This window comes from Argopecten irradians, unplaced genomic scaffold, assembly GCF_041381155.1.
Source record: "Argopecten irradians isolate NY unplaced genomic scaffold, Ai_NY scaffold_0132, whole genome shotgun sequence".
NCBI classification, from domain to species: domain Eukaryota; kingdom Metazoa; phylum Mollusca; class Bivalvia; order Pectinida; family Pectinidae; genus Argopecten; species Argopecten irradians.
The window spans coordinates 21935-36662 of record NW_027187599.1 but is presented as its reverse complement, the minus strand read 5'-3'; the positions used below and the strand labels follow the sequence as shown (position 1 = coordinate 36662).

The window sequence follows — 14728 nt, the reverse complement described above, 5'->3', positions numbered from 1 at the left end:
ATTGGTACGAAATCACCACAATTTCCTGATACCCACATATCCAATAGTGCAATATTGGGGAAACAATCTCTTTTTCTTTTTATAAAATTGATGTCATTCCAGCGTAGTATATTGATGTCACTCCAGCGTTGTGTATTGATGTCACTCCAGCGTTGTATATTGATGTCACTCCAGCGTTGTGTATTGATGTCACTCCAGCGTTGTGTATTGATGTCACTCCAGCGTTGTGTATTGATGTCACTCCAGCGTTGTATATTGATGTCACTCCAGCGTTGTGTATTGATGTCACTCCAGCGTTGTGTATTGATGTCACTCCAGCGTTGTATATTGATGTCACTCCAGCGTTGTATATTGATGTCACTCCAGCGTTGTGTATTGATGTCACTCCAGCGTTGTGTATTGATGTCACTCCAGCGTTGTATATTGATGTCACTCCAGCGTTGTATATTGATGTCACTCCAGCGTTGTATATTGATGTCACTCCAGCGTTGTGTATTGATGTCACTCCAGCGTTGTATATTGATGTCCCTCCAGCGTTGTTATTGATGTCACTCCAGCGTTGTGTATTGATGTCACTCCAGCGTTGTAGATACTCAGCATACTCCAGCGTTGTTATTGATGTCACTCCAGCGTTGTATTGATGTATCACTTGTATGTACTCCCAGCGTTGTTGATTGATGTCACTCCAGCGTTGTATATTGATGTCACTCCAGCGTTGTATATTGATGTCACTCCAGCGTTGTATATTATTGATGTCACTCCAGCGTTGTATATTGATGTCACTCCAGCGTTGTATATATGATGTCACTCCAGCGTTGTATATTGATGTCACTCCAGCATTGTATATATATTGATGTCACTCCAGCGTTGTGTATATATTGATGTCACTCCAGCGTTGTATATTGATGCTACTCAAGTTCTGTATTCTGATGACTATTAAGCACTATCTGCAAATATATAAGTCAAATTTAAAACCAATGAAAAGTAATTTTGGTAGTTGACATTTCAACACATAATCCATATTCCATAAAGGATGTATTCTTCTGAGGTTTCAGTCTCATTGAATTCTCGTTTTGACATAGATCAAAGAAATTATGATATTTTCAATTAAAATCTATCAATATCTGTAACAAATTGCCAGTTGCTAATTTTGTCAAAAAATTACATTTCTATTCTAAGTAGATTTTTTATACAGGGATTTTAAGAAATTGACACATTTGGTGGCCATTTTGAAAATGTTTTTTTCTTTTTTTTTCTTCGCTTTGAGTAGCGCCGAAGTTTTACAATTTTTTTCTGAAATTGTTTTTACTTCAATCATCACTGCGCCAGTATTTTTAGCTGTATCGAGCTAATTTTTGCTGTAATTTTTTACAAGCTTTGTGGTAATTAAAACATTAAAGATGCTCCACCGTTGACAAATAGTATTTTTTCTCAATACAAAACAGGAGCAGACGAAATAGTATTTTTCTTCAGTTACAAAAGTAACTTTCTTTACACCATTACCACCATTGAATAGTTTGAGCTTCTACTTTTTCTTCAATATAGAAATATTTAAAATAATTTATAGCATCCCAAAAAAATTCCGTGGCACTATGTCCTATATGGAATGAAGTACTGATTGTGCATACACCAAAAGCAATATGAATTATTTTATATTATTTTTTGTGTTAATTAGACATGTATATACATGATCAAACACCAATTAAAGTTCAAATGACGAGTAACGTTTTTGCTCTATCGGCGGTGGAGCATCTTTAAGCATTACTGTGTGAAATGATACGTTTTTGTCACTCAATGTTAACATTAAATGGTAATCTTAGCACTTTTATTTTTACTCTAAAATATTGAAAAATAACTGATATTGAAATGGGGCAAAAAAGTAAGCACACACATCCCCACTTTTCTGCCTGATTTAGAAAGAGCAATCTTTTTCCCTATTGATATGCAAAATATTTCCAAAAGTTTAATACTACAACTTTTAAAAAAAAAGTTAAATCTGGCAATAATGGCTGAAAATGGTGCATTTTGTTGCTCAAAATTAAGGGGTAGGGGTAGCATATGTCGTTATTCGGAGAAAAAATATGAGTCTTACTAATCATCACTGCTATTTCTCTAAAGAATACCACTGGAAAATAAATTCTACAAACATCCATACATATCCAACATCTCATTAGGAAATTAAGGCATTAATCTCTGGTGTATATGGTCAAAACGACAAAATTCCCATAAAATCCAATATTTTGTCAATTAGGAATCTTTGAGTGACAATAGCTCAAAAACAAGCACACAGACATCTGTTTTTTTCTTCCATTTTCTTCTAAGTATGAACTCCTATTTCCAAAAATCTGTATGAGAAAAAAAAGTTTAATGCAAGAAAATTTTGACTTCTCAGAGGAGTACATTCTTAATATAAACTCTATGTACAACATTATAACATCTGCTCATTTTTGGTGTCTTTTTTCACTTCAGATCAAAATCAGTCTAATGAAATACATAACAGTACAGATAAGCAAGTCGGTAAAATGGAAAAAAAATCTTAATATGAAACTCTATACATCTACTAGTGATTTGCTTGTCATCCTGCTTTCAAAACGTTGTTTCCTCATTGCTTTATCCTATAAGAACATCAAAAGTATCATGGTTTTAGGTTAGCGTTATGCTCAGATGATCTTTTGAATATTTTATGTGGCATCAACCATCAGAATTTCAAAGGTTTAGGATTTTGTTAGTTTAATGTCCAGGGTCATGTAAGGACGTGCCAGGTTTGTTTGTGGAGGAAAACCGGACTACCCGGAGAAAACCCACTGACCAACAGTCAGTACCTGGCAACTACCCCACATGGATTTGAACTCGCGGCCCAGATGGAGGGGTTGTGGTAATATGTTGAGACATTTGGCCACTTGGCCACCACCGCCCCTCGGAAATTCAAACTACATTCAGTACATTATTGTCAAAGTAAATCTGAGACAAGATATTGATGGTATACAATAAAAAAGTCCCTATATGGAAATGAAAATGAAAAATGTCCTAAATATTTGTATGGGACAAACAAACTCCTCAAACAAAAGTATCCTATCAGTGTATATGTCAATTGACCTAATCAATGGTAAATTCTACTGTATCATTAAAGCAAGTACAATACATGATTTTGTGGCTTCACCTATAAAGTCTTATTCGTAAATACAAAACAGATTCCCATTTCATCACTTTAATATTTGGAGTTGACCCTGTCATATTAATGTAAATATGACTAACCTTCAACCAAAAATAGTAGAAATCTCACTTATCATTATGGGGAAAAGTACAGGCACATGAATAATATGCATGGCTCATGGCTATCTATCATTATTACTTCAAAATTAAGTTATACCTATACTACATTGAGCACAATATTGTACCTTTAAAAGGCAGTCTTTGTGAGTCTTTATCCTGCATCCTTTAATCGAATGTATCACTGTAATGCTTCTATTCGCATGATTGTCTACAATAAAGAGATGAATACATATAAGTACTAAATCATACAACTACTGCAACAATTAAAGTTTTATATTCATAGTAAACAATATTGAAGTTAATTTTTCAAAATGCACACCATCGTGTGAAAATGACTGTTAGGCTAAAAAAAACTTTAATAGTTAAAGGTATATATATGTAAGCACTGTGCAATTAGAATTTCTACAATTAAGGACCATTATTGGCAAACACAGTCATGTGTACCATATAACACTACACACACTCAGATACATAGAGACTTAGTTGGAATTTTGTGTTCTTTGAATCTTGATAAAATCTTTTAAAAATTTTGATCAGCAGGTTTGAAGGAGCCCCACCCTGTTATTAAATTGACTCAGCTAAGCAATATGCACATCAAAGGTCTTTACACAATCACAGACAAAAGCAGTCTGTGACTTTAAACACTAATCTGATGCCCACAACTAGTAATTTTACCTCTGAAGTGTCAAATGTAATGAACTAGTCCGATAGGTCTAGTGGCTCACCATTTCAAAGTGATAAAAATTGGTAAATATACTAAATTTACAAGAGCGGTGGTCAATTGCATTTTTCTATACATTTTGAGTGCATTCTGTATCCAATTAATTCAGCCCAGATGCATCATTTTATACTGGAATTTGAGTCCAAAATCATAAACTAATCATGACTGATGTGCTGAAGCAAAATGGCTGTATATATTTAATTTGGACTGGTGATTAAAAATGCTCCACCGGTCCGCTGACAGAGCATAAACGATACCCATCATTTGAACAATAACTGTTGTATAATCGTGTTTTTACGTGTCTAATTAACACAAAAGTGCATATAAAATAATGTGTTTTGCTTTTGTTAAATGCACAATCAGTACTTAATTCCATATAGGGCATAGTGGCACGGAATTTTTTCTGGATGCAATTAAATTATTTTTAAAATATTTTTAAAATAAGAAGCTCAAACTTTTAAATGGTGGTAATGGTGTAAAGTAAGTAACTTTTGCAACTATAGAAAAATACTATTTCGTCTGCTCCTGTTTTTGATAGAGAAGAAATACCATTCGTCGGCGGTGGAGCATCTTTAAATCGTAGGACTAGTAAAATTTTGGGGTTTACTAGTCCAAATGAATAGCAGTGAAAAAAATTAATGTCACAGACTGCAAAAGGAAATTTGAATAACCAACTATTAACAGATGGTGCACTAAAAAAAAAAATTTAACACAATACTTCTATAGATTATGTTACAATCGGCCAACTGACTTACAATTGAGTATATATCGGTTAAAGATGCTCCAGCCCTGACAAATGGTATATTCCCTTTCAACATAAAAAGAGCAGACAAATAAGTATAATTTTTTTCTTTAGTTACAAAAGTCATGCAATACTTACTTTACACCATTACCACCATTGAAAAGTTTGAGCTTCTTATTTTACTTCAAGATTAAATACTAAATATAATTAATTGCATCCCGGAAAAAGTACATGGCAATATTACCCTATATATGGAATTAAGTACTGATTATAAATCAGTTATTGTTCAAATGATGGGTATCGTTTATGATCTGTTGGCAGTGGAGCATCTTTAATACTTACCTATTCACGTACATGAATTCTTACACCAATCTTGAAATTTCAACATTATCCAAGAAATTTAAGTAGAGTGCACATTTGAGTGATAATATGTGTGTCTTAATAATCCTTTCTCAAAATATACTATGGCTATTTCATATATGCATGAAACATAGTTATATATATATATATATATATATATATATACACATGTATATACATACAGATATCTGAACATGCATGTATAGAAATTCATTGTTATGTAATGCATTTGTGCATCAATTATATTTCTCAGAGAAAATATGGTATGTCACAATCAAAGCCTACCCAAAAGGACAATGAACTCTGTTATATCTGCAAAGACAAACAATTTCATGTTGTGTACATACCAGTGTGATAGTTATCCAGGTGCGAATTCCGAAATGTTGCAAAAATATTCTCCATGGAAGTGTTTATTTTAGGCAAATATCTTCATCCTATGCAAGATTCTTGGTCAGCTAGACTAGCTTATATCTCATGGTCTTGGAAATCTAGAAAGCAATATAAAAAACACCAAAGGTTAAAGAATTCAGACCTTGAAGGAGGTTCTATGTCTTATGATTTACATTAACTTTTTTCAGCGATGTAGCATCTCTAGTATTTTCTTCAGTTACAAAAGTTACTTACCGATAATTTACACCATTACCATTATTGAAAAGTTTGAGCTTCTTTTTTTTTTTTGACTTCAAGATAAAGATATTTACAAGAGATCCCTCTTGACACCCATCAAAGAATGATCTATATCTGACGCTGGAAAGAGGGATCTTTTTTCTGCTTTTTAAATTTCAACTATCAAAATCCAAGATGGCGTCCTGTAGGCCATCCTGTTAACCGACCAGTATCATAATATAATATGTGAAATTTGAGAATGGTCCCTTCAGCACTTTCTAAGAAATAGCAGTAACAAGAATTGTTAATGGACAGACAGATTGACTCTGGACCACAGACGAAAGCCGACTTGAATTAATTGCACCCTGAAAAAAACAAATCCATGTCACTATGACGTATATATATGGAATGATGTACATTTTGTACTGAGTGTGCATGAACCAAAAACAAAATGAATTATTTTATATGTATTTTCGTGTTAGACACACAGACACATATCAACATGATTATGCATCAGTTATTGTTCAAATGATGGGTAACATTTATGCTCTGTCGGCGGTGGAGCATCTTTAATCTTAACAGACATTCTCCAGGCTTTTTCATGAGAAAATTACTCATTTTTCCAAAATGATGATTTTAAGTGATTATGTGTAGCTACTAGCTAGCAGGCCATTTAAATTTTAACAGGGGCATGCAATAAAAAAGGACTTTTAGGTCTAAATAAAGGGAATGTTTTATCTGATATTTAGCAACTGGGTCTGGGGACTTTTTTCGGGCATTACATGTAGCATGAGGATACACTTGTGTCTTAATTGAGGACTTACCGTAACATTTAAAATGGGAAGAGGGATGGTATAGGAACTTATATTTTGGTTGATTAATACAGTCAATACGTTATCTAGTTTCAGCTTCCTAAATTAAATTTGTAGGTTCTTCTTGGTTATTCTACATATTCTTTTTGGAAAAATTCCAAACAGACATTAACAATATTAGATTTGACAATTAAAATGGCTGTTTCTGCTTAGCAACTTACAAGCTTAATCAAATGGGAATTCAGTTTCCATATGTGCATTAAGTACTTGAAAGTGAGAGGGAAAAGAGAAAAGCTTGGAACAAATCCCTCTTTCCATTATCAGAGACAATTTATAACATTCTTTAATGGGCACCAATTCAATATCCCTCTGGGATCTCCTGTTTGAACCTCCTTGTTTACATATTGTTACATGTTTTGAAACACCTCAAGCTTACATGTACAACCATCGCTTTGCTGATATTGATGATCAGAACTGTCAAATACAATGTATTATTCTGAAACAGAGAAACTAAAGATGAGCAAGTATTGAATTGTTTAAGGTAAACATGGCATGATGCGAGAAAAATAATTTTGGAACAAGAGGGAGTTCAAAACCAAATTTAGAGCATAAATGATACCATCATTTGAACAATAACTGATGTTTGATCGTCTATAGATGTGTCTAACTAGCACAGAAATACATATTAAATAATTTCTTCTGCTTTTGGTTCATACGCAATCAGTACTTCATTCCATATATGGCATAGTGCCTACTAGAGTTTTTTTGGGATGAATTAATTATTTCAAATATTTTTATCTGGAAGTAAAATGAGAAGCTCAAACTTTTCCATGATGGTATTGCATGGTGTAGTGTAAGTAGCTTTTGTAACAGACTGAAGAAAACTACTAATTTCTCTGCTCAAGTTATTGATAGAGAAAAAATGCCATTTGTTTGGGTTTTTTTTTAAATGGACCTGGCTTATCTTCTCAATTCAAGCTATAGTAGATTAACACGGAGATGAAAGTAGAAGTCCGAGAATGAAGCAAAAAAACTTGTATTAAAGGATTTGTGCAGCCAAAATTTTTGTTCATAATACATCAGAAAATTGCTTTAAGAGATATATAGAAAAATTCCCACCCAACAAATCGTGAAACGTTTAGCGCGAGCTTGGTCGTAATGTAAGGGTAGTGTCGACTACGGTTCAGATATGATGAGCTAGGCGCCCGGCCATCACGTGGATTTGTGATGTCATACTAGTCCACGGCTTCACAAGGTAGGCCTACCATATATATACAGCTTATACCTATTAAAGGCAAGAAACTTATTTTGAAAACCACTTGCCCGAATTTAAGATTTCAATCTAATTTTACCCAAAACAGGTTAATTAACATTAAAACCGGGCAAGTTCATATAGCCCGGGAGCATATTTTACTGGTCTCGGCCAATCGGACCTGGGATATTTCTTTCCCTGCCTATACTGTACATTAGATCTACAGTTTGCCTGTTCGCTACATGTACACGCTGCAATTTCCTATTTGACTGGAATAAATTTCAAGAATAAACCTTTAGTTGAAGTAATTCTTGGATCCATTTTTGTTGCTGAATGAGTCAATTTATATGTTTCACAAATATGTACAACATAATAAGTGTACATGCATATATAAATTCCTAGGTGTGATCATGGATTTACATTTCATATGGAGGTGTCAATGAAAAACCTAGAACACAGGTGTATGGGCTATCTATAATTCAAACAAGAACTGTCGCCAGAGTGGACAACTTATACCTAACGCTGCAAAAATTTATAACTTCATTTAGTGGACATTGTAGAACCCTATACTAAGTTTACTGAACTCCCCTTTATGTCACGAGTCTGTATGTGTACCAGATTTAAAAAAAAGTCTATGGGGGTATATATAACTGACACCTAAAACGTGACCATTATGATATGTCTCTAATGTTGACATGATTACATCAACTGATCACTGTCAAAATGGCTGTTCCATCTTGTGGATTAAATCGTCATTACCACGGTTTACAAAATGGCGGTTCCATCTTGTGGATTAAATCGTCATTACCACGGTTTACCTTGTCTGGCTTAAACTATGTTAATGCAGAGACCCCCAAAATGAGTTAATAATTTAAATATAGGTATTAGACTATCTTCCTATGGTATCTATTGAAACTATATATACTGGTAAATTTGTGGTCATTACCAAATTTTAAAAATATGAGGTTGATACGTTGTCAACTATTTCACAGTGTAGCGGGATTGGACTGGGTCCATCATCGGCTACTGTGGTCCGTGGTCCTGGGTTTGAATCCCAGTCTGGCCGCTATAGCAGTTGCAGGTGTCCATATGTCTCCATTTTTTACTTGATTTTCACAGAGCACATTTTTATTGTCTGTATAAGAGATATAATATAGAGGTTTCCCAATGCGTGACTGTTCTTTATCATATGTTTATCAAATTTGCGTTACTTAATTTTCAAATTTTGAAAAGACACAAACTTTAGCGAGTCACGCATTGAGGAAATTATTTATCCCATAACTTTAACTCTAGTCTATATTTATACCGTGGTGACCATTTTCTCGTCTTCATTCAGAGAATTTAACTTACCACCATACAATGTGTAGTGATATATCTTTACGCCATAAAATATAGTGCCTAAATAGAGCCAATATTCAGATTCTACTATTTAATACTTTAAATAAGCAACTACCTGTTAAACAGTATTTATTTAAAATGTGAAAGTTGAGAGCCAATCGGAGCTTAAGAGCTGACCAATCGGAGGCTCCATAGGTGTTTACACAATGGAGTGTGTAGAAATATGTGATAACCAATTGCTATGGAATTTATCACATGGGTTTTCCATTGTGAAAGGGGATCAAATTAATAAATAGTCTAAATCTTTTTTGTATGAATGGGGTTCCAATACCTCACAATTCAAGATATCATATTTTGCCATTTTGGTAAATAAAAGACGATTTTAATGTAAACATTAACCTAATATTATTGAAATTTATGTTCTTGCACTATTATCTGATTATTAAAAAAGCTACTCAGGGCTGTTCCAGAAAAACATATATGGTAGGGGGGGAAGGCACTTTGAAATTGGGAGACCCACAGATAGAAGCGATTTTCAATTTTGTTGACCCCTCCACATATCTCTTTTTTTGTGAACGAAACTATGGCATAGAAGCGATTTAATTTTTTGTTTTGTTCCAACATCTATTTTTATTTACATATTTTAATTTCTAGCATCACCGAATAGTCCTTGGACAAAATTGCGCTGTTTATGGTGCAGTGAACTATTGTTTGATGTGCTGCATCTATAACTAAATTTGTACAAAGGTACAATCTTCCTAGAACTAGTGGAAAAATCTGTTAAAGATACCGAAGTGTTGCACAAGGGTAATGCAAGAGTATGCGTAGACATCTGGACATTCACACTTAGCTTGTGAAATGCCACTTTTTCCTCGACTTAATACCAGTGAATCTAAATAAAGATCTATTGATGACAAATGTATTTTACCAAAACTGTTTCTCTGTACCATTGCCAAGTTTGATTGAATATAATATGTTTTAAATAAATAGTTATTTTTGTAGTCAGGATGACTGACAGGAACATTATAAAACACAAATTTTGCATTTTATTTCAAGAGGTTACAAATGCTTCAGATCGACCCACCCACAGAAGTGATTTTATTAAAACGTCACCCTGGCACAGAATTGATTTTGTTTTGAACCCACCATGGCACATACTATTTTTTAAAGTGCCTTCCCTGGGTGCCATATATGTTTTGCTGGAACAGCCCTCATACAACAATATGCGGAATCGGACACAATTAACAACATTTTTTGTCACCTTCCTAAGAAACGTCCTGGAATAAAGGTCTGACTGCCGATGCAGAATAAATTTTATTGTTTGAATATCGCTATAAAGATTATCTTTATTTCTTAATGATACGTGCTGATCACGTAAGGTCATAGTTACCCAAATATCAGTAGTTATAATAAAATGGTGAAATTTGGACCACGGCGAAATATGGACACCCGCTACTTGGAACCCAACCAGTAGTCGTGACTGAACAATAGTTTGTGTGCATATCCTACTCTGCATCCAGATTTCTGAATGTCTGGAGCTGCTGACAAATATTTCATGATGTCAGATGTTGTTTAGTTTATGTAGAAACAGTGTATTTCATGATATGCAAACGATTCTTTTTTTTCCAGATCAAGACTAACTGCTCCTTCACGACTACTGGTAGGGTCCCACTAGTATACATTTTCTCCTCTCCTGCTACTATATTTATTGCAGCAAGTACCAAACGTATGTACATTGACAAAACTTCATAATTTGTGGTTATTTTTTGTTAATAGAGGAAAGTTTGGCTGTGCACGGGTTAATTTGTATTCATAAATGTGTAGTAAGATTGGACTAAGTCGTTCATTGGTGACCAGGTACATAATGTAGCTCAGTCAGTTGAGCACTCGGCTAGTATTTTGGGGGACCCGGGTTCGAATCCCGGTCTGACCGCTACATTTTCTCCTCTCCTGTTACAGAATTGGCACCCAACTATTTTAAATAACCCACAGTGGTGGTGGTTTTAAGGTCTCGTATGTCTTCGAGGAAAAAGACTTCGAGAAAGGAGGAGGAGTATAGTGGGATTGGACTTAGTCGATCATCGGTGATCAGGTAGAGCACTCGGCTAGTGTTCTGAGGGTCCCGGGTTCAAAACTGATCTGGCTGCTACATTTTCTCCTCTCCTGTAACAAATGTAAACCCATGGCTAAATGGAAATGTACTTCAGTATCCATCCATGTTAACAAACTAACATAATTAAAGCTACATGTATAATAAGAGCGCATCTTGACATGCAGGGGTGTAAAAATGTATTTCAAAGCACTAGCCCAGGGCTAGTAGACACCAAAATCTCACTAGCCCGGCCTAAATATCTACTAGCCCAGCCAAACAAAATGAAAAATTTATAATACCAGTATTTTTATACTGTATAAATTCAAATATTTTTAATTGAGTGAGTATTTTTTATTATTTGCATCTACTTTTTTTTTTATTTAAATTAAAATAAACATTAAGAAAACTTTAATCTGTGATATTTCTAGAACACAATTTTTAGATTTTTTTTAATCCTGAAACCGGATTCTGGATTTCCGATCTTTGACCCGGATATTAGAATAACCATAACAAATATGGCTGCCTGCTGCAGGCATGGCTTTGCTGCCGACTTTTTGAGGAATAGATTCCAGTTCTTTAACATCGTTTTTGTAACTATTAAAATTTACTGATCTGATAGCTGAGATGACTTATTTGATGGTTTGTATATTGTTTTTCTAGAACTTGTGTTGCAAATTACGTAACTTTCACATGAAATGCTATGCATCACTATTCACTGTGGTGATCGGGAGGTCTACTGGTTGGCGACATATTATCGTGAAGAACATATTATCGTGATTTTGATTGGCGGGTTACACTGAATGCGATTTTTAAACGGTTTTGTGTTTAGAAAGATGACACCTACCAAAATTACCAACAATATTTTCAAATTTAGAAGAAAATTTAATTTTTAACATAAAAATACCAAATTTCAGTAAATCTTACCTCACATGTACAACATAAGCCCAGGGGAATGCATGATATCGGCTTTATTCTAAGATAATAGTCCCGATTTATATATCGTCTGCTTCCTCTGATGACAGACAACTGCGTTCAAAAAACGAATGTTATAAGGGAGGTAATTCAATCTTAGAAAAGAACGCTTATCTGGGTCACTCAAGCGCTTTTGACCAGACGACAAAATACAAGGTAGTAAACAATGCCGATTTGATTTGCTATTTTATTGTTTAAAGAATTAATCACCACCAGAAATCATACAAATATCTTTTATATTTATATAGAATGCTAATAATTTATACAGACATGTGAGAAATATTTGTCATTTTGCCAGAAATAGATTGGTAAATGGCGACCTCTTCATTTCCCCTGTCAGCGTAATCTAACGATTTGAAATGTTATAAACAATACACGTTTTCTCTTGTTTGAAACGCAGTTTTTACATCAATTATTTTTTCAAGAATAGTTCAAATGTTTATCTTTATGTTGATACCAAATTTAATTTATTCCATCACACATAACTATTTTTAATATTTTTTTGAAAAAAATCACGATAATATGTTCAGTAAAATGACACGAAAACCTATTTGACCGACTTTTTTCAAAGGGCTGTATTTATTGTAAAATATCATATTAATTCACTTAAAGCTTATTTATTTAAAGTGTTGTGGACTAAAGCTTATTTACAACTCTAAAAATCTAAATTTAAATACAACGTTTAGAAAAAAATCGAGAAAAATCGCTATTTTTTCACGATAATATGTCGCCAGCCAGTACTGTACCTGTCTACAGTCGTAAATAAATTAGACAACATGACTCCAGATTAATATTTAAAGTTAGATACAAATATTACATAGAATTGCAATGTTTTAAAGTGTTATTATGACTAAATATTGATGTTTTTCGTTTTGAGATATCTTTGAAAAAAAGTCACTAGCCCCGGGCTAGTATGGCTAAAATTTCCACTAGCCCAAGCTGAAAATTTGGTAGCCCCGGGCGTCGGGCTAGTGGATTTTTACACCCCTGACATGCCTCCGTTCACAGGAGTTTGACGTAGTATATAGGGGTATTTTTTAATATATGTATTCTATATATTATTGACAGAACGTCAAACTCCTGTGCTCTGTTCTTAACTTACCACATCGTCGATTAGGCTTAACGTTAGGCCTACTTATTTGTGTCAACAACGTATCTGCAAATATCTGCAAATTATTTGCATAATTTTACAGGTCTGCAGAAACTTCCTTTGAAAATTCTAACTTCTTCTCCTTTGAAAATTCTAACTTCAAAGTCACACAGTGTACAGTTATTCCGTTCTTTTGATGTAAATCAAAGGACCAAACTAATCGTTCAATTTTTTAGTTTAAACTTCAATCGAAGAGGAAAACCAAACTAATTAATGATTATGGTTTGAGTTCAAAAGAATTTAACTAAAGTTAAAATATTACAGCTGAAGATAGATAACATAAAAAGCATAAGTAGCTGGTTCAATTTACATGATAACATTATTTATCAGTTTCTACCATCTAGTTATATGCATGCATTACATGTGAAATGTATACGACCTTATAATACTTCTTATCGTTCGATCTATTCATACATGTTTGTGTGGTTGTGGAATGTTGTGGAATACCTGATCAATCTGAAGCAAATAGAGAGAAGCGGAGACGCGTGTTGAGATTTACAAGTAGATATTACGTATGTATGAAATAATTGAAATTAGTTTTTGGATTTCGATGAACGCCATGATTACGCCAAATATCATTCAAGGACATACTAAAATAAATTGTATAGGAGGAAAGCCGGGTTATCATGAGAAAAACAACGCATACAGCGTGGTGGTAAAAGAAGTCACACATCTTTTTAAGCACAATATTTTACATTTTATTTCTGTCACATAAAATTTAGCAACACAACCGCAGCTATGGACATTGTAATGAAATAATTTTTATCTTGAACAGTAAAGATAGTGTACAAAATATTTTCAAAAGAAAATATCTGGACTAGGTAATCAGATCGAGTACAGATTTGAAAAAAAGTCATTAATATTTCTAACTTAAGGAGAGACGTTATAATATTCTATGTCTATTGGACAGAAATACATTTTGCTTTCATGACTACATGGTTATATCTTTGGATCTATTCTGGTGCCGATTTCTAGAAACGCACTTAGTCGAATGCGAACTTAAGTGGTTTTACTTTATTATAACATACGGAATGACTTAGTCGACACATTTTTTTTCATGAAATCGGGGCCAGTAATAATGTGAAAATATCCATTTTTGTTTTTGAAAATGCTTTCTTTCAAAATTCGTGTTTTGAAATTTTGATTTTAATAATACTGGTTCAGATGAAAACATTATATATCATTGTTTTGAATGTTAGTTTCATTAGATTCTCAGCGGTAAGACTATCTAATCTATGGATGAAATTGAAATGACCAACCTGCCTAATCCTACAGGCGGAAAAGACGAATCGTATGGAATTGATGAGTATTTTTTACCGGAAAAGACAGAGAAGTTGAAGGTTGACATTGAAGAGAAAGCCAACCATCTGCTATATAACGTGTCGGACCGAACACCGGTGCACATCGCAA

The 14728-nt window shown here is 33.8% G+C and overlaps 1 long non-coding RNA gene across 6 annotated transcripts; it reads right to left on the bottom strand.

Moving 5' to 3' along the window:
• Positions 1–830: 830 nt before the first annotated feature.
• On the bottom strand, positions 831–13328 carry LOC138311836 (uncharacterized). Of its 6 annotated transcripts, none has more exons than XR_011206761.1 (5): positions 13271–13285; positions 6951–7010; positions 5444–5584; positions 3399–3481; positions 831–947 (listed from the first exon to the last, which is right to left on the bottom strand). It is a non-coding gene; the product is annotated as an uncharacterized lncRNA (long non-coding RNA). The 6 variants fall into 6 exon arrangements; XR_011206759.1 differs by lacking the exons at positions 6951–7010; positions 13271–13285 and adding exons at positions 7634–7799; positions 8713–8995; XR_011206756.1 differs by lacking the exon at positions 6951–7010 and having other exon boundaries at positions 13271–13328.
• Positions 13329–14728: the final 1400 nt, after the last annotated feature.